The sequence below is a fragment of the Chiloscyllium plagiosum genome, chromosome 36 (genome assembly GCF_004010195.1).
Source record: "Chiloscyllium plagiosum isolate BGI_BamShark_2017 chromosome 36, ASM401019v2, whole genome shotgun sequence".
In the NCBI taxonomy this organism is placed as follows: domain Eukaryota; kingdom Metazoa; phylum Chordata; class Chondrichthyes; order Orectolobiformes; family Hemiscylliidae; genus Chiloscyllium; species Chiloscyllium plagiosum.
Window position 1 is genome coordinate 3,378,789 of NC_057745.1, and position 21,362 is coordinate 3,400,150.

General features: G+C 44.3%; 2 long non-coding RNA genes across 2 annotated transcripts in view; one reads left to right on the top strand and one right to left on the bottom strand.

Moving 5' to 3' along the window:
* Positions 1-368: 368 nt before the first annotated feature.
* Positions 369-20,383, bottom strand: LOC122540808. The gene is made up of 3 exons (XR_006309419.1): positions 20,300-20,383; positions 17,833-17,838; positions 369-379 (listed from the first exon to the last, which is right to left on the bottom strand). It is a non-coding gene; the product is annotated as an uncharacterized LOC122540808 (long non-coding RNA).
* LOC122540809 overlaps positions 20,332-21,362 on the top strand; it is a 21,314-nt gene continuing 20,283 nt past the window's right edge. The window contains exon 1 of the long non-coding RNA XR_006309420.1: positions 20,332-20,410. This is a non-coding gene — a long non-coding RNA (uncharacterized LOC122540809). The remainder of the gene's footprint in view (positions 20,411-21,362) is intronic.

Genomic DNA, 21,362 nt, shown 5'->3' on the forward strand with positions numbered 1-21,362 from the left:
CCTCCCCTCCCTGCTCCCTTTCAAAAACACACAGGAATTTATAATGACATTCCAGAAACTATGAGAAGAAACTAGAACAACTTGGAGCACTGTGGGGGGGTGCATATGTTTGATCTTTCAAAAGAGATATTAGTTTCAACAATGTGTGAAAGAAAATAAAGGGCGGGACAAGACATTTGCAACTGGAGGAGGAACAAAGGAAGGAACACAAAATTGAGTCATTTTATGACTAATATAAAGACACCCATTGTTCTGACTTTAGCATCCATTGATCTCAGATCTTGATGCTGACTAGATTCAATGAGTTGGATGAGCCGGTGTTGGGCTGGCGTGGAGGTTATAGTTCAACAGGCTTTTTTGGTGGCACTGGCTTTCAAAGCTCTGTTTCTTTATCAGGGTCACTCAATGAGGATGGAGTACTGATCTCCCTAGAGATATTCTTCCTGGGTGGAATCCTCCTGGGATCAGAGTGAAGTGGGCTGTGGTGGGATGTGCAGCAGAATCCAATAATTCATCTAATGAGGCTGATCTCGATGTCAGGAGAAACTCCCCCTTTTTCTTACACCTTTCACACACAGTGAGATGACCTTTTCACTGGGCAAAGTTGAGAGTTGCTAATTAATGGGGATTATTGGGGTTGAGTTGCTGATTAATGGAGAGTATTGGGGTTGAGTTGCTAATTAATGGGGATTACTGGGATTTGAGTTGCTAATTAATGGGATTATTGGGGTTGAGTTGCTCATTAATGTGGATTATTGTGGTTGAGTTGTTAATTAATGGAGAGTATTGGGGTTGAGTTGCTAATTAATGGGGATTACTGGGATTTGAGTTGCTAATTAATGGGATTATTGGGGTTGAGTTGCTCATTAATGTGGATTATTGTGGTTGAGTTGCTGATTAATGGAGAGTATTGGGGTTGAGTTGCTAATCAATGGGGATTATAGGGGTTGTGTTGCTCCTTAATGAGGAGTATTGGGGGTTGTGTGGCTCATTAATGGGATTATTGGGGTTGAGGTGTTCATTAATGAGGAGTATTGGGGTCGTGTTGCTCATTAATGAGGATTATTGGAGTTGAGTTCCTCATTAATGGGGATTATTGGAGTTGAGTTCCTCATTAATGAGGATTATTGGAGTTGAGATCCTCATTAATGGGGATTATTGCTTCTTAAATGCCTGAGGCCAACTGGCTTCATGGATATTCATTTCCTTACTCATCAAACTGGCCAAAAAAGCTCAATATCCTAGTGAAATCCACAGTGAGTAAGTGGTGACTTCAGCACTGAATGCCTTCCGTGTTGGATACGATTATGCAGCATGATCCAGGGGCACCAATCATACACACCTCTCATCATAGAATCTCTACAGAGTAGAAGTAAACCATTCTGCCCATTGAGTTCCATACCACCTCTCCAAAGAGCATCCCTCCCACACTCACTCCCCTACACTATCCCTACATTTCCCCATGTCTAACCCATCGAACCTACACATGGCTGGACATTACGGGGGCAGTTTCCCATGGCCAATCCACCTAACCTGCACAACTTTGGATTGTGGGACGAAACTAGAGCACCGAAAGGAACTCACGCAGTCATGGGGACAATGTGCAAACTCCACACAGACAGTCACCTGACGGTGGACAAAGTTAAAATCATGCATCACCAGATTATAATCCAACCTCTGGGCAATTAGGGATGGCCAATAATTGCTGGCCTGACCAGTGATGCCCTCATCCTGTGAATGACTAGAATAAGGAGTGGCCTCCTTGTGTACTGTAAAAGGCTGTGATTCTAAGTGTGGACATGTCTACAGGATGCAAGTTGACAGTGGGTGAGGAATTATATTGCCGGGAGCAGACAGATTGACAGGGTCAGTGGGAGGTGGGTGCACTAACAGGAATAGAGTGAGTGTGAGGGTGAGGTAGCAGAGAGGAGAGTGCGGCACTCATGCACATGACACTGCCAACTGTTCCTCCAGACTGTGGAGATGACGCTGACCTGGGTGCTGATCTCAGACCAGTCTGCCAGGGCTGGGTGGCATGGTCACCTCTGCCAATCCTCCATTAAGAGGGGTCCTCTCCTCTGCATCATGCGCTAGAGTACGACATCCAGGTCCCTGTTGGAGAATCACGGTGCCATCCCCCCCTTCTCCGATATGTCTGTAATCCCTCCATCAATGAGCAGGGCAGCTTCGGAATGTCAGGGTTCATCGGGTGAAGAACGGGTTTTTAAAGATGGAGTGGGCACAATGGATGTCACTCTATTTGTGAATACTCACTGAGTAGTGAGTTGCTCTGGGAATGACATGTGGTAAGATGGGGCCAGAGGTGGACATGGGAGATGCCATGGGATTGGGGAGTAGTTGATGAGGTGAGTTTGGTAAGATATGGCAGAAGGATTCACTGACCCACACAACGAAAACCATAGCCACAACACAGACGTGGCTAGAAGAGGAGTAACATTCAGCCCTTATTGTCCAATAATCTTTTTTCTGTTTCTAAATGATGAAGGTAAATTTTAGTAGAATTTCCATAATAATACGACACAATACAGGCACAGCCATTTTGCCCATCAAGTCTATTCCAGTTCTTCTGCTCCATGTAAGTCTCCTCCCATTCAATCTGCATTCATCTCAGTTTTTGAGCACATCCTACTGTTCACGTTTCTCACAAATACTCATAAAATTTTTCATGAAAACATCTGTGTCATTTGCTCAATCGCTCCTTGTACAAAGACGTACATATCAACCATTCTCTCAATAAGGAATTTCCTTTTTCTAATAGAAATTGATGGAAAAGCTCAGAATGGGTTCTGAGGAGGGGTCACTGGAGCTAAGACATTAATTCTCTTTCTCTCTCCACAGATGTTGCCAGACCTGCTGAGTTTCTCTAGAAATTTCAGATTCAGTTTTTGAATTCTAGCATCGACAGTCCTTTGGGTTTTTTCCCTGTTTCTGTCCCTATTAGTTTATCAGTGACTCTCTTGACTCTCCAAATCCTAGTTTGGGATTTTCCTAATTTTTCAAATAAAAATTGGTCCTTGCATTGAATTGCGAGGTCATGATACAGTTGTACAGGACATTGGTTCAACCACTTTTGGAATACTATGTTCAGTTCTGGTCTCCCTGCTATCTGAAGGGTATTATTAAACTTGAAAGGATTCAGAAAATATTTACAAGGATGTTGCCAGGGTTGGAGGATTTGAGCTATAGAAAGAGGCTGAAAAGGCTGGGGCTGTTTTCCCTGGACCGTCGGACGCTGAGGGTTACCTTATAGAGGTTTATAAAATCATGAGGGGCATGGGTATGGGAGTCAAAAACTAGACAGCGTAGGTTTAAAGTGAAGGGGGAAAGATTTAAAAGAAAACTAAGGGGCAACATTTTCACACAAAGGTAGTGTATGTATGGAATGAGCTGCCAGAGGAAGTGATGGAGGCTAGGGCAATTACAATATTTAAAAGGCATCTGTTTGGATATATGAATAGGAGGGGTTTAGAGGGATATGGGACAAATGCTAGCAAATGGGACTGCATTACTTTAGAATATCCAACTAAGGGCAAGTTGGACCAAAGGGTCTGTTTCCGTGCTATACAGCTCTCTATTAGTGTAAGACTCTAAATGAGAAAAAACTAAAATAGACCAGTTTGTTGGGGGCTCATTTGGTGGATATTTATGGTGACTACTGCAAGTCCCATTGAAGTAATTCTCCAATTTCCTCTCCTTCCTACTCTTGGTGCCACAGACTGACCCCATTGCCCTCCTCTTCATTTCCCCATCATCACAGACACCTCTCTCAAGCTCCTGAATCCTCATTTGAGTCCCTTTGAGCACAAGTCATCCCTTAGCACCTCATGGAACCGACCAATTTTCACCTTACAGTCTTGAGTGGACATAAACCGCTGTTACGTGTCATTTTATTGTCTATAATGAACTGAAAGCTAATTAGTTTGGAACCAGTTGTCCGTGTAAGTGTTCCGGCGAGCCAAATTCATGGTCGCACTGGAAAGTCAGCTCCTGTGTGATACAAATTGACCCAAGAAGCCCTCAAGTCAGGCAGCACGGTAAGTTGTAATTTTATAAACAACTCTCAGCTTTACGAGCTTGAAGTGTGGTCATTTCAAACAGAACCACAAGATATCCGGAAGACAGAACAACCACAAAGAGGTGATAAAGTCAGTACTGTCCAGCTCTAAGTCCACACGTGCATTCGGCAACATGGGATTCATTGGATAGTGATTGTTGTTGTAAGTCCTGTCTGATTGGTCAATTGGGATTGGTTTATTACCATTTGGTACAAAGTTGAGGAACGTAGTTGAAGTAACTGCACAGGGACCAATATCCCATTACAAAGTCACCCTTTACTTCCATGTGCACAGTAAATGGGCTCTGACCAGCCAGCTCAGTCCTTGGACTGGGGAGACCCTCTGAATATGCTGTTTATATCTGTCAGCCAAGACTCCCTGATTAGCTCAGGTTAACAACCCAAACCAAGGACCTCAAAGTCAACCAGAAACACTTGGCCCTGGTTCCGAGGACTACACTAGTGTAGTTGTGAGTGACCCAGGAGCCCCTGATTTCGAATGGATGAGGAAGTCACTAAGTGAACTTTGGAGTTGCAGGAAGAGGACAAAAGACTTGCATTTATATGGAGCCTGTTTATGGACTCATGCAGGACAACCCATTTTAAAGCCACTTAACACCTTTCTTTAGTGTAGTCACTGTTGTAACGTGACCAATCAATTTGCTTGCAGCAAGCTCCGACTTCCATTATAAATGCAATAAAGACTAGATAAAACCTGTTCCTAGTTGTTGAGATGAGGAAAGAGTATTGGCTGGAACATCAGGGGTTAATCCCCAATACTTGCCTTATCTTGCATCCACCTGAGGGGCCAGATGGAGCATAAATTTAATGTTACATCTGAAAACAGGTATGCTCACGACCAAGCCAACATCCCCATCATCCAGGCGTTGTCCATCGGCTGCGATGAGCTGGGCACGTCTTCCGTATGACCGACACAAGACTCCCTGAGCAGGCGAGCCCCAGGTGGAAGCACTTCAGGGATCCCCTCAAGGCCTTATTGGTGAATGCAACATTCCCACCAACACTTGAGAATCACTGGCCCAAGACTGACCAAAGTTTTGGAGGAGTATTTGGGAAGACATTGAGCACATCGAGACTTGCCATTGGGAATAACTGGAAGCCAGGTGCAAACAATGAAAGGAACGTGTTACCACACCAACGCCCCACCCACCCCTTCCTGTGACCACACCTGCCCCAGGTGTAACACAGCCTGCCTTAGCCCTATCGGTCTGTACAGCCGCCTATGGACTCACTCTGAACGTGGAAGAGAGTCATTCTCGTCTGCAAGTGACTGCCAATGATGATGATGATGATTCCCTCAATATTGCACTGGGTTGTGAACATCAATTTTGCGTTCGAGTGTACAGAGGGGACTATGAACATCAACACCCCAACTGAGAGATGACAGTGCAACACACCAAACCTTTGCTGGCATTCCATTCCAATCACTTTAATGAAGAGAAATCCTTATTTCAATAAATACATTTTTTCATTTTGATCAATCCAATTGATTACTAAAAAATGTAGTCAAAGGCCAAAAGAAATGATATCATAGAAACCACCACTTCCAATCCCCATGGTAACAAGACTAATCTTTCACTGGCCTAGGAATACATCTGGGCTCCGATTTGTGGTTTAATCTGGAATTGGAATGCATCTTTCTGCCTCAAGAGTTCTTCAACCACTTTTGTTTTCAGCATCACCATGGTTACTACAATGATAGATTTGTCAAAGCGTATAAGGTACAAATTACATTGTCACATTACCTCAGTAATAAGGAGCTCGATTAACGGAATCCAATATTATTTAAAAAAAAATCCAAAATTGTAAGAGTCACAGGAATTTCCTGTCTCTGGAAAAAATGTTATTGTTGGATCAATTTGCAGAGTTAACATTATTCCTTACTTTGGGAGCTTTGAAAAAAGCAGTTCTCTTTCAAAACTAAAGCTAATGTAAATATAAGCCTAATTTTCTTGCTTGTGTGAAATGAGGTAACTATTGGACAGGGTCTCAATACAACTCATTATTTTCGATGCTGATGATGTCAATCAATATTTCTTTTTATTAAAAAATCTACAATGCTTTGCTTCACCTCCTTTAATTTTCTTTTTTTAGGTGTGGGAGCAGAAGTAGGCCATTCAGCCCATTGAATCTGCTCTGCCTTTCAATGGCTATTGAGACAATAAAACAGACAATTAACTGCTACTTCCAGTCCTCGTGCTGCAGCTCTTCACTCAGTTTGGGAAGGCAAACAGTGAGGCAATCCGCCTGGCACTTCTACCAACGGGTGCGCCAGCCTTAGGGGAGGTGATAGCCCAGTGGTATTATCGCCAGTTTGTTAATCCAGAGTGGAGAAAGTGACCATTGGAAATCAGAGTTGAGAGTGTGGTGCTGGAAAAGCACAGCAAGTCAGGCAGCATCCGAGGAGCAGGAGAATCGATGTTTCGGGCAAATGTCCTTCATCAGGAATGAGGCTTATGCCCAAAATGTCGATTTTCCTGCTTCTCGGATGCTGCCTGACTTGCTGTGCTTTTCCAGCACCATACTCTCGACTGTTAATCCACAGACCCAAATAATGTTCTGGGGACCCAGGTTCGAATCACACCACGATAGATGGTGGAATTTGAATTCCATAAATATCTGGAATTAGGAATCTGATGATGACCAGGAAAAACCCATCTGGTTCATTAACGTCCTTAAGAGAAGGAAACTGCCATCCTTACCTGGTCTGGTCTACATGTGACTCCAGACCCACAGCAATGTGGTTGACTTTTAACTGCTCTCTGGGCAATTGGGGATGGGCAATAAATGCTGACCCAGCCAGTGACACCCTCATCCCATGAATGAATAAAGACCAATCCTCTGTGCCTGAAGATGGTACCTAATGTGTAATGTTTTAGGAACATGGAGACTTGTGAAGATGTGATGGAGCTGCTCCCCACTGGGCATAAGTAGCACAGTGTAGGTGGAGTTATGAGAATGGAGAATTCGGCAGAAGAGGGAGTGTGAATGTTCAAAAAACATGCAGAGAAGCATGTGGAGTAGACTGACTAGTATTTGGGGATAGACTTGAAGGAATAGCCTTTCAATAACAGAACAGTATGACTAGAGCCTGGCATATCCTTGATATTCTCCATACGAACATTTCTTGCGCTTATGAATGGCTCCTTCATGTTGTCTTGCACTGTGGGCAAAAGATTGACTTACAAACAGACTCAGGAAAGGAACTCGTTCACCACCAGGGAAGTGCCTGTATCTAACAATCAGTGCTCTAAAGAAACTCAAGCCAAGTTCTTGACCTTGCCTTCTCCTCCATCAGTCAGTCCTGAATCCAAACTCATGTCTGTGTGCGTAAAAACCAAACACGCCAAATTTGTCCTTCCCTTTACACCCTCCCCCCCCCACCGTCTTCGCTAACCTTGCTCTCCCACCAGCTCAAACTCCCTCATCCCTACACAAATCTCCCATCCATTTCTACCTCGAGTCCCTGAAATCCAGGAGATGGGTTGAATTCCCACCAGTGATTACGACTGACTTCTGGAACTACAGAAATATTCCAGCTACTATTCCCAACCTTTCCCCACTGTGTCCCCACATTGAGGCCTGAAAATTGTTACATTCCATCTGTCAGAACAGTGAGAGCTGTTTGAGGGAGGGTGGGGAGTTGTGAAGGGTGTGAACAGTTTGTGGGAGCCAGGGCTTGGGGAAGCAATGAAAGGCAAACAGGGAGTAGGGGGGTTATTGAGGGGGGGATTGTTGGGGAATCTATGAGGGGATGCACACTAGTGACAGATCCACCAACACCTCATCGCAGCCAATGCCTCCTCAGACCTGTGAGATTCCAAAATCTCAGTTTGCAACTCTACTTGGGGTGCAACCGCCATTTTGGAAAGCCCTGTATATCAGCTGTCAAGACCAAGCTAATCAGTTGTTGAGGGAGGGGACAGGTAATCCCACTCCTCTCTAGCTAAGGCCAGTCACAGTATTGTATAGCCATTAGGCAGTGAGGTTTAGGTGGAGGGTGGGGGGTAAGGTGGGGTATAATCTATTACCAAAATCCATCACAATGTTCCATCACTTCCATCGTCACAAATTGGGACAGCAATTGGGGACTTGCCCTTGATCCTAGCAGTGGGATTACAGGTTTGTACGCAGCTCTCACTTAAATAAATATAATCTTCATATATATTATATATATATATATATATATATATATATAGATAGATACACACATATAGTGTACAGATATACTCCCATGCCGTGCCTCAGTGTATTATTAGATTACTTACTATCTTACAGTGTGGAAACAGGCCCTTCGGCCGAACAAGTCAACACCGACCCGCCGAAGTGCAACCCACCCAGACCCATTCCCCTACATTTACCCCAGCCCCTACGGGCAATTTAGCATGGCCAATTCACCTAACCTGCACATTTTTGGACTGTGGGAGGAATCCGGAGCACCCAGAGGAAACCCACGCAGACACAGGGAGAATGTGCAACCTCCACACAAACATTCACCTGAGGGTCTCCTCACAATTTCCTCTTTTCTTTCAGCTTCATTAATAAAGGTCTCCCCACTGTCTCACTTCACTCCAGCTTCTCTTTCTCTTCCCTGTCACAGTCATTATTTTGTAATAATTACACCAGGGTAACTGGCTCTGGTGAGTCACCATAACCGTGCATTATTCTCGGGGAGATGTCTACTCATGTTTCCTGACCGCTGTAGGCCACCAACATGTCTTCAATCTCCTCCTCCGACCGAACAGCGCCACCCCAGGAAAGGTGACATGAACAGCAGCTGTGAAAATCCTCATCTTGCCAAACTCCTTCACAGAATCTCTCCCCTCACAGTATTAGTCCACGCCTCGGAGGAGCAGGATCATCAGGTTGGATTTGAGAATGAAGAGCTGAATGGGGGCACTCTTGAATACCAAGCCTCAGGAGTGAGGTTCCATCTGAACTTGGGCAGATGCTAAGCTGAAAACACTGGAATTGTGGAGCACTGGCAACAATACAGAGATGTTGGCCAGTACAGCAAGAACACTCCCTCTTCCTCACCGAGTGGTCGAACGGGATCCACACAGGCAGATGGATAGAGTTTGAGGTCTGATCTGAATTTCATTGGGGAGTGGTGGCACATCAATGATATGTGACAGTGTTGGAGAAACTCCATGAATAATGTCTCCTGAGTGCATCCCTCAATTCAACGGCAGGGCCATCATACAAATCATCACGTGCACTTGAAACCAGCTCCATTAGTATTTTGATAAAACTCCTGCAAAATTAATGACAATGGACTGGACACTGCATCTGGATGGATGTGAATGATCAGGTCAAGTTTTCTCGTCTCTGGAATGGCTACCATTTCAGCGGAGGACACAGAAAATACTCAAAGATACTCAGAGAGCCTCTGTGAATCTGGGTTGCATTGACATTAAGGATTGGGAGAAGTTTGCTGCCAACCATCCAAAACGTCCATCAAGCTGCAATAGACTTTGAGTCCAAATATCTTCATGCTGCAATAGAGCAAGGACAAAAGGAGTAAATCCTTCACCCCAGGTTCTCCCTCCTGCAGACACTAAATGCACTAATGGTTAGGATCACCAGAGACTTATCCTTATGCAACTTGTCAAATTTGCTGCGAGACCTGCAAGTTAAGAATCAGCCTGTTCAGTCACATGAAGATGAATGGCAGAAACTCATGAGAAATTCATTAAACCCTGGAATAGATGCCATCAAATTGGAGGACAGAATCCATGAGGGTGATACTGCTGTGGGGTGTGGTTGGTTATCAGGACATTTGGTTTAGAAAATGGAGTTTGGACTACTATCAGATCAGTCAAGAGCTTATTGAATGATGCGGCAGGTTCAAGGAAGTGATTAGCCTACTCCTGCTCCTAGCTTGCATGTTTATATGATCCTGTTACAACTGTGCTGCCAACTAAGCCAACAAGACACTGACAAATCTTACTGGCTACTCTGGAATTATTAAACCTTCTATTACTAAGTTTATGTGTGAAAGTTGTTAAGAATTGTCGCCTTCATGAACTTTGTGACTTTCAGTCCTCATGAGTCATGTTTGATGATGGAATACTCACATTCTCACTTAAACACACACCCACACCCACATCCACACACAATCACTCACTCACACACACATATACACTCACTCACACGCACACTCACTCACACAGACACACACACACACTCACACACACAGGCTCACTCACACAAAAACACAAGCCACACATAAACAGACTCACACACACAGACATACGTACATTTCACTCACACAAATTAATAAGCACACACTCTCACCCATAGATGCACACACTCTTACTCACACACATACGCATTCACGCTCACACAGACTTAGTCAAACAAACTCACACACAAACAAGTGTACATACACATGCACTCTAACTCACACAGACACAAATGTACACAAACACACACACTCACATACACACTAACTCACAGACACACACAGACACAAATGTACATAAACACACACACTTATACACATACGCACTTTAACTCACACAGACACGTTAGTAAACGAAGAAAAACCATTCAGTGAAGTGTTTTGATGTCTGTGGGACTTGCTGGCTTGTCGGACTGAATTTAACACAGGGTCATTTTCAAAGAGCTGTCACTCTGCTATGCTCAGTGCAAACTAAGGTTTTTCTTGGCTTCACAGCCAGGCGAGATGAAAAAGCTATGACGCAGTAAAGAGAAACGTAAGCATGTTGTGGCAACTCTTTGAAGTTCTGTCTGTGTAAATAATCTCAGTTCTGACCGTTACGGGATGTCAATCATTTGAATAATGAGCATACAAATTTCTGTTGCAATAATTAGTCTTGTTGTCCTGATCAGGGAATTCTGTGCATACCCCTATTGCACAAATTTACAAAAAGGTGTGAGACATGAAAACTGATGGCTGTTTGGTAAATCTAGAATAGTGAATAGATTCTAAACTCCTGCCACTTATGGTGGATTGATGAATCGACGTTAGGGTATACTTTCCACTCTGAGAGCTTTGGGCTTGGAAAGAAAGAGTTTGAGGGTCAGAAAGCACGAGTAGAAGCAGAGATGGAAAGTCTGAGGAAGAACAAGGCATGAATGACTGGATATTAGGAGAAGTATAACCTAATATGGTCAGAAGTCACATGATACCAGGTCATAGTCCAACAGGGTTATTTGAAATCACAAGCTTTCGGAGCGCTACTCCCAAGTGCCCAGAGCACTTCACCTGACAAAGAGACAGTGCTGCAAAAGCTTGTGATTTCAAATAAATCCGTTGGATTTTAACCTGGTTTCACGTGACTTCTACCTTTGTCCAACCCAGTGCAACACCGGACCGCCACATCATAACTTAATATGGAACAATGGAGAGAGAGGGAGAGTCTATGGAATAACACTTTACAATCTGCTGTGTTTAATCTATTGACGCTGAGGTGCAGAATGGAAATGGGGTGGTCTGGTGAGAGACAGTGGCAATACAAGAGCAGGAGAGCAGCAATAATCTCACAGAGGGCAGAGGCAATGTCCAGTGGGAAACAGTCACACTTCTGACATGGGAGCGGTGATCTGAGCTCAACACTGGGATGGGAGCAAGTACCTTGTTGATTACTCATGTCTGATCCAATTAGAATCAACTGGATTACTCCCAGTTCACAAGAAGCAACAAAGAATTTTATTTTGAATCACACTGAACTGAAAAAGATTTAAGCATTATGGTCCAAATCAGATTCATTTGTGCTCAACGTTGCGATCACTATTTGTTGACAATGTTTGCATCTGTTTTCTCCCTGTCGTTCAGTCAGTGCTGATCATAATTCTGTCATTAACATCTACTCTGGATCTCTGCTTCATTCCTTTTCTGAGATCAACCTCTTTGCTTTTGATTCAATGATACTTTGATCTTTTTAACCCTTACTCCACCTTCCTTCCTTTCCCATTGGCTCTCTCAACAGCATAAAACACATCGTGTTTCCACTTCTCCTCAGTTTTGAAGAAAAGCTCTAATGGACTCAAAAATTAACTTTGTTTTTCTCTTCACAAATGTTGCCAGACTTGCTGAGTTTCTCCAGCATTCTCTGTATTTAGTTCTATCTAAGTATCCAATATGATATTGCTAACAGCAAAGGTGTTTGCCAATTCAATGGCTTAACAATAAAATCCATCTATTTAGCAACCCACCTTTTCTCCTGTGAGTTCATTCACTAGATAGGGGTGTTGATGGCTGAGCCAACATTTCCTGCCAAAACTTAATTGCTCTTGAGAAGTTGGTGATGAGCTGTCTTTCTCAGCCAATGCAATCCATGGGAGTGTGAGTACACAGTGTTGTTCTGGAGAGAATTCTAGGACTTCGATTCAGCAATAATGAAGAAATGTCAATATATTTCCAAGGAATGGTGTAGAACTTGGAATGGAACCTGGAGGCGGTGGTGTTCCCATGACAATGCAGTCTTTGTCTGTCTAGTGGGTAGAGGTCGCAGATCTATTGAGCAATGCACTCCCAATTCCTTTGATGCTCTAAAGAAAAACAATGAACCTTTATTTTAAATTGAAAATTTACTTAAAACCTTGGTACAAAATGTGGAGAATATTCCACATTATATTCTATTCCCACACATAGTGATGTCAACCAAGCTGAAAGCAAATCTCAATGTTTGGATTCGATTAGATTAGATTACTTTACAGTGTGGAAACAGGTCCTTCGGCCCAACAAGTCCACACCGACCCGCCGAAGCGCAACCCACACATAGTGATGTCAACCAAGCTGAAAGCAAATCTCAATGTTTGGATTCCTCTTGTAAATCACTTCCTTTCCTCATTGGAATAAAAGTGAAAATCTCCTATCATATTAGATTCCCCTACAGTGTGCAAACAGGCCCTTCGGCCCAACAAGCCCTCCGAAGAGTAACCCACCCAGACCCATTTCCCTCTTACTAGTGCCCCTAGCTTGGCCAATTCACCTAACCTGCACATCGTTGGACTATGGGAGGGAACCAGAGCACCCGGAGGAAACCCACGCAGACATGGGGAGAATGTGCAAACTCTACACAGACAGTCACTCGAGTGACTGTGAGGCAGCAGTGCTAACCACTGAGCCACTGTGCCACCCAATATCAAGCAGTAGCACTGCAGGGACCTGGGTTTGAATCCACCCTCTGGCGACTGTCTGTGTAGTGTTTGCACATGCTCCCTGTGTCTGGATGGGATTCCTCCGGGTGCTCCAGTTTCCTCCCACAGCCCTAAGATGTTCAAGTTAGGGTGGATTGGCCATGGGAAATTACCAATAGTGTCCAGGAATGTATGGGCTAGATGGGTTAGCCATGGGGAATGCAGGGTTACAGGGTGAAAGGGGGGAGGGTCTGGGTGGAATACTCTTTGAAGAGTCGGTGTGGATTCAAAGGGCCGAATGGCCTGGTTCCACACTGTAGGGATTGTATGATTCATTTGGTGAAGCTTGTCTGAACACAGATCTATGTACAGTGCTTGACTGCTTCGGCTTGTGGGTGGAGCTGAGTAGTCAGGTGACTAACGTCTCACACTCTCTCTCTCTCTCTCTCACACACACACACACACGATTCGAGAACAATTAGACTCTCTGTAACACTCTAAGATATTTAACGGTCCATACACAAACTACTTAAATTTAGAACTGGAGTTATAAATAAGATATACAGAAATTCAGAGCAGACATAACATTATATAGCCACTTTCATGGTCTCAGGACATGTCCTCCTGGCATTTTACTGCTAATGAAACCCTTTGGAAATATTGTCGCTGATGTAATGTTGGACATGCTTCAGCCAATGTCCATACAGCAAGATCCTACTAACAACAATACAATAATGACCAAAGCTATGATCATCTTGTTTCAGATTGAATTAGAATCATAGAGTCATAGAGATATACAGCATGGAAACAGACCTTCGGTCCAACCCATCCATGCCGACCAGATATCACAAACCAATCTAGTCCCACCTGCCAGCACCCGGCCCATATCCCTCCAAACCCTTCCTATTCATATACCCATCCAGATGCCTTTTAAATGTTGCAGTTGTACTAGCCTCCACCACTTCCTCTGGCAGCTCATTCCATACACATACCACCCTCTGTGTGAAAAAGTTGCCCCTTAGGTCTCTTTTAAATCTTTCCCCTCTCATCCTAAATCTAGTTCTGGACTCCCCGACCCCAGGGAAAAGACTTTGTTTATTTATCCTATCCATGCCCCTCATGATTTTATAAACCTCTATAAGATCACCCCTCAGCCTCCGACACTCCAGGGAAAACAGCTCCAACCCTGGCAACATCCTTGTAAATCTTTTCTCAACCCTTTCAAGTTTCACAACATCTGGAAGGAGACCAGAATTGCACGCAATATTCCGACAGCGGCCTAACCAATGTCCTGTACAGCTGCAGCATGACCTCCCAACTCCTGTACTCAATACTCTGACCAATAAAAGAAAGCGTATCGAACGCCTTCTTCACTATCCTATCCACCTGTGACTCCACTTTCAAGGAGCTATGAATCTGCACTCCAAGGTCTCTTTGTTCAGCAGCACTCCCCAGGACCTTACCATTAAGTGTATAAGTCCTGCTAAGATTTGCTTTCCCAAAATGCAGCACCTCGCATTTATCTAAATTAAAACATAGCTTTCACTATTATGTTTAAACCCAGCTTTCAGATTGCAAATGTATGAAGTAAATACCTCTCAAGAAGATGTCTAAAAAACTAATTAAACACAATCAATGGATAATGATAGTTATCCTCTTTTACATAGTATGTGCAACATAACATGTCCAGCAGCATTAACAGTTAATGGAATACTTTGAACTGTGGAAAGCACAACGTTGGTTTGTATAGAGCAAACTCCCGCAAACAGCAATGAAATAAATTCCTAAATCATGTGGTTCAGGTAAAATACTGAAAACCAGAAACAAATACAAAGAATGCTGGCGAGATTGAGCAGGTTTGGTAACATCCATCGAGAGAAAGACAAAGTTAATATTTCGAGTCTGACAAGACTGTGATTCAGGGCTGCCACTTTATAATATACAGTATTGATTAATTTGTATTTATTAAAGAAGCCATGGGAAAGTCTTTTTTATTCATTTAGGGGATGCTCGAGACCCTAGCTGGGCCAGAGTTTATTGCCCATCTCTAATTCTCCTGTCCAAGGTGGTGGTGAGCTACCTTCTTAAACTACTGCTGTAGGTAAACACACAATTCCTTGGGGATGAAATTTCAGGACTTTGTCCCAGTGACAGTGAAGGAATGTTTCCAAGTTAGGATGGTGAGTGACTTGGAAAGAAACTTGCAGTGGATGGTGCTCCCAAGTATCTGTTGTCCTTGTCCTCTAGATGAAAGTGGTTGTGGGTGTGGAAGGTGCTGCCTCAGGATCTTTGGTGAATTTTTGCAGTGCATCTTGTAGATGGTACTCACTGCTGCTCCTGAGCCTTGGTGGTGGAGGGAGCGGATGCTTGTGGATGTGGTGCCAATCAAGCAGGCTGCTTTGTCCTGGATGGTGCTGAGTTTCATGAGTGTTGTCAGAGCTACACTGATCCAGGCAAGTGGGGAGTATTCCATCGCACTCCTGACTTTATTCTGGATAACTGGCAATTTTGATAATTGAACCAACACATTTATTCAAATAGTATCACTGATACGGTCGTGATTACCAGCACATTTCTCCCATTACACTTATAACACTTTCTTATTGCTGATGAATGTATTATCATCTCATATGTTCTGAAGGACTGCCAGAGACCTATTTGAATGAGGGAATAGGTGATGGATCTATTTTTTGAGAGTTAATTGGGTGTGAATTGGTCTATAAATAAGGTGGGGTATTGTCCATAATGGGCTTGTTTGTAAATTTCTAATTAGTTTCTTGGGTGAGTACTGGTAGTGATTCATCATTCAAAACAGAAAAGATGATGGTGATTTGGTGGTGGGAAAGTAATTTGGTTGTGTGTGATAACCTTTTGGATATAGAATAATAAAGAAAGGAAGGAAGGAAGGATGAAAGAAAAGAAAAAGAGAAAAATAATCAGTGGGGTGAGTTCAATGGAGAGTGGCTTTAAATTTTGTTTCTACACAGTTATCTCCTTGTGGTATAGCTAGTTCCTTACCCACAGATCTATATGTGTTTGTAGTCACTGAAATGGCAGCTGCTGAAGGGCGAGAAACTTTGTTAAATTTTCGGTTGTCTTAAGGTGTGTCTGGTTGGTCTTCAATTAGCTTTCCAAATATCTACCATGAAGACATTGGCACTTTTTTATAGATGGTCTCTACCATTGACCATGGGGTGGATCTTGCCTCTAGCAGGATGCTTTATCTGATGTGGCAATGTTACCTTTCGCAACACGAGAAATCCAGTATGGCTATCATGGTGTTGAAGAATCCAGCAGACAACATTTGTCTATTATGTACAAACCTTCCGTTTGGAGACATATAAGAATCTCAGCTAACATTAAGCCGATAGTTTACCGCTAAACAGGGTTCTTCTGGGAGCATGTCATGCACCAAGTGATCCTGGAGTATGAGCACTTTACATGCTCAAACCAAATGCTATAATGTGGTGATGATATCAAGAATATGCGTTTTAATGGTCATGATTTGGAGGTGTCAGTATTGGACTGGGATGGACAAAGTTAAAAATCTCACAACACCAGGTTATAATTTAACAGGTTTATTTGGAAGCACTAGCTTTCAGAACACCGCCCCACAACCACCTGATGAAGGAGCAGCACTCCGAAAGACAGTGCTTCCAAATAAGCCTGTTGGACTTTAACCTGGTGTTGTGTGATTTTTAACCTTTTAACAGTGTACGTCTGCAAGGCAAAGCACATACATCTCTCTCCTTCTAACAGTGTCAAGGAACCTTTTACATTTACACAAGAAGCTCCTCAAAGAAAGCATCTTCAACAGTGCAGTACTCCCTCACCACTGGCACTGAGCACATCGAACTGGAGGCTTTACTCAAACCTCTGGGACAGGCATTGAACTCAAAACTTTCTGACTCAGAGGACAGGATCTGAGACTGACACACAGTGCTGTAATTGCGCAGTTTACAAGGTTACAACATGAAATGTTGTGATTAATGCTGTCAAAGGTAGTTTACATTCAGATTCCCAACACCATAAAAAGCAGCCCTTCTCATTTTAATACAACCCAAGAATCAAGGTAACGTGAGGAAAAGAAGCTGAGCCTCAGGCAATTAATTCCCTTTGCAAAAAGCACTGAATAAACATTTGAGGCTACAAATCATTGTTGGTGAAAAGTGCAAATGCTTAACGCCTTCCTATGACACTGTTTCCTCCAATATATTAGCAGAAGCATGAATCACTTTAATCTAAATGATTTAACACCCATGTAAAAATAATGGAGGTAGAAAATGTAACTGATTGCGCTAAACTAATACCTTTAGGGTTTTAACAATTTAATTTCTTGCTAGGAGCCCTCTGCTTAACGTGTTCACGTTAAATTCCTGCGGGCCCTTTTTTAAACACCGTCATTAATCTGCCTCAAACCAAAAGATTAACAACTGCATTGGAATAGAACCTGTCACACTTCACTGGAAAAGTCTACAGAGCTGTGTGCAACTGAACTGGCAAGGTGTACTCTGGTAGTGTCCTTACCTCAGGGCAAGAAGGCCTGGATTCACATCCCACCCGCTCTGCAAGTGTATCAGAATAACACGCCTGAGCACGTTGATTGAAGCAACTATGGCAGGCAGGACTTGTTGCTGTGAGTTTAATGCAGACACAAAACCAGGAAGCCTCTCGTTGTTGTCAGGTGGTCTCAGTCAAGCCGAGAGGGACAGCCTTTGGTCAAGTCAATCCAGAGCAGCCTCTGATCCCAGTGCTGTGGCCTGGGCATGGTCAGACAGACGCTTGAAGGGTGGTGGCAGTGGCAGTGGGGTGGGTCAGAGTCAGGACACTCCCCTCCCAAGGGGGTGAATATCAGGCAGCCCCCCCCACCGTCTAGGCCCTCCCTGTCCCATTGGGGGCTGGTTTCCTCCTGGAATGAGACTGAAGCGGGTAGTAATGGAGATGGAAGTGGGTGGCACAACTGTTACTGTTGGTGCGGGCGGGGGAGGTGTCCCTAGTGAGTGAGTGTGCAGCACAGAGGGCATGACGGGTCAGTCGTGTCAGGGGTTGGGAGTAGGTGAGGGTGAGGGAGGGAGGATGGTGCAGGCGATAGTGAGAGTGGCAGAGCATGAGGCTTGGTGGGACGTGGGTACAGGGAGCAGAGAGAGAGAGAGAGAGTGAGGGTGAGGTATTGGGGAGAAGATGGTGCCAGTTACCCTGGCAGAGTGGAGAAGGACATTGACCTTCTTCCTGCGGACGCTGGGCATTCCTCCGGACACTGGGACCGCACTGACCCAGGAGGGGGGGGTAGGTAACCTCGGTCCAGGCTGGGTGTGTGGCCTGGTGTCGGGGTCTCCCCTGCTGGTCCCTATGGGAGGAGAACATCCCACATCAGCCCCACTCTTTCCCAGCAGGAGCTCCAGCTCCCTGCCCACACAGAGGGGCACCGATTACCCCCGGTCTGCCACGTCCAGGGCATATAACAGGAACCAGGCCCGGTCTGACAGCTCTTGTCCGGGTGCACAACAAGCTTTTAAAGATGGCATGGGTGCAAGGAAATTCTGGGATATCTGCTGAGTGACAAGTTATTCTGGGAATGGTATGGAGTAAGATGGGAATGCGATTGGATGTGAGGTACACAGTAGGAGTGGGGCAGGTAGTTAATGAAGCGGGTTTGGTTCGATATGGTGAGAATGGGCAGCACAGCAGGAATCCCTCCAAAACACCTGAGGCAACTTGCACTTAACCAAAATAAAATTCATCCCCGTGGCTGGTCTATCAACAGCATTATTAATTTTAAAAACCTCCATTAAATCAGAGAGCCACATTAATACCTTAGATGGGCCAACTTCAACAATCCACCCATTTCCAAGCGGGGAATTTCATCGCTACATATAAACTCCTGATGGGACTGGATAGGCTTGATACAGGAAGAATATTCCCGATGTTGGTGAAGTACAGAACTCAGGGTCACAGTCTAAGAATAAGGGTAAGCCATTCCGGTCTGTGATGAGGAAGAATGTCTTCACTCAGAGAGTTGTGAACCTGTCGAATTCTCTCCTACAGGAAGCATTGGGGCGTGTTGGTTAGATAGTTTCAAGGGAAGTTGGACATGTCCCTTGTGGCTAAATGGGTATAGGGGTATGGGAAGAGAGCGGGAGTGGGATACTGAGGTAGTATGATCAGCCGTGATCATAATGAATGGTGGTGCAGGCTCGAAGGGCCGAATGGCCTACTCCTGCTCCTATTTTCTACGTTTCTATCTGAGCCTGTTCCAGTCACAGGAGAAAGTAAATCTTTGTGCTTGAACTGAAAGTGAAGTGGAGCAGTAGCAGCTACTGGGAATCTGCAGATGTATACTGAATCCTGCTTATACAATTCGATCAGAGCCCTGGTGTTTGAACGTTTAAAAACAGCTGCTTCCCAGCTTTTAGAATGCACATCAGTATGATTGTGAACTCTGTCATCATCTGTTTCCTGCTATGAGCATGCATCTGTTATTTACTGTCATCCTTAAATATGATGTAGCTTTCTTGATCCACTGGGAATATATATCAACTTGGCTGTAAGCTGTAGCTCACTCTCTGCAGTCAGTAATACATTTCATGATAAGGCATGTCTGGACTAACACTCTGGGGATTTGTGTGTGTGCATGGATTTTGAGCTCATTTAAGGTGACAAGTGTTGATAACTGAATGTTTCTTTCCTACCTACATTCCTGACAAACACCAGATTTTATCCAAAGCAGCTAGTGTAGGGAGCTCAATCAAGGGTCTACTCTGTCCTAACAGTGCCCTTTAACCCTGGATGAAGACCTCAATCGGGTAGTTCTCCCTTTAGTTTCACTGGTTTACAGAGATGCCCCAAACAGTCTAACACAGCACCAGGAAAATGAGTGAGATCCTAATGCCCTTCACCACCACAATTCCACTTTCTGAGTTCACAGGCAGGTCATTACCATAGAGACGTCTGAACCCTTATAAATCGTTTGAGGTAACCACAATGCATAACTGGGGGTGTGGGGGTGGGGGTGGGGGGGGGGGGGGGGACAGGTAGCAGGTTCACAAGGGGTTGCATCACTGGTTGGAAGGGTGGTTCAGAAGGCATTCAGCACACTTACCTTAATTGTTCACACCATTGAATAAAGGAGCTGGGACATCATTTAGATGTTGTACAAGATGTTGGTGAGGCCACTTGCAGAGTACTGAGAACGCTTCTGGTGGCCCTGTAATAGGAAGAATACTATTAGAGGGGGTTCGGTAAAGACTTACCAGGATGTTACCAAGACTGGAGGGTTTGAGTTAGAAAGAGAGGCTGAGACTCTTTTCACTGGAGCACAGGAGGTTGAGGGGTGACCTCATTGAATTTATAAAATCATGAGGGGTGTAGGTAAGATGAACATCAAAAATAGCAAGGGGTGCGCGCAGTTATGTCGAGCGAAGGTGGGGAGGAGGGTGGAGAAAATGTGACATTTGGACACTTTAAATCCGTCAGGAACAGTATCTCCATAGATCATACTGCGCACATTGGAAAACGTCTGAATTTCAGAGTATTTAACTGACACCTATTTCGTTCCCTCTTCATGTGCTGTTTAGCTAACTCGCCTAACCAATTTAATCTCTCCCTCACCATCGATACATAATCCAAGTGTGAGATTTCCGACTTCAGTCCTGTCAATTTCTCAAAGTAATTTCACAGAGATTCTTACTTCATGTCCAAATATTAGCCAAAAGGGAGTAAACTGAGTAGATTCACATCGGACATCTCTAAAGGCAAAACAATACAAATGGGATACCTTTATCACAAGCCACCTTCCCAAAACTCCCAGGGATACAGGATGATACACTTTTGATTTAAGGTGTTGTCTGTCTAAGCTATCCACGACTTTCTTAAACAGCCGATCAGTAAAATAAATCTGTTGGTTTGACTGAATCTCTCTGGGTTGAAAAGTGTGGTGCTGGAAAAACAGCAGGCCAGGAAGCATCCGAGGAGCAGGAGAATAGACGTTTCAGGAATAAGCCCTGGTGTGCCAAGCGGGCTGAGATAAAACGTAGGGGGGAGGGCATTTTGGGGAGGGGCACTGGGAATACGTTAGGTGGAAGGAGGTGAGGGTGAGGGTGATAGGCCGGAGAGGGGGTGGGGGTGGAGAGGTCCGGAAGAGGATTGCAGGTCAAGAGGG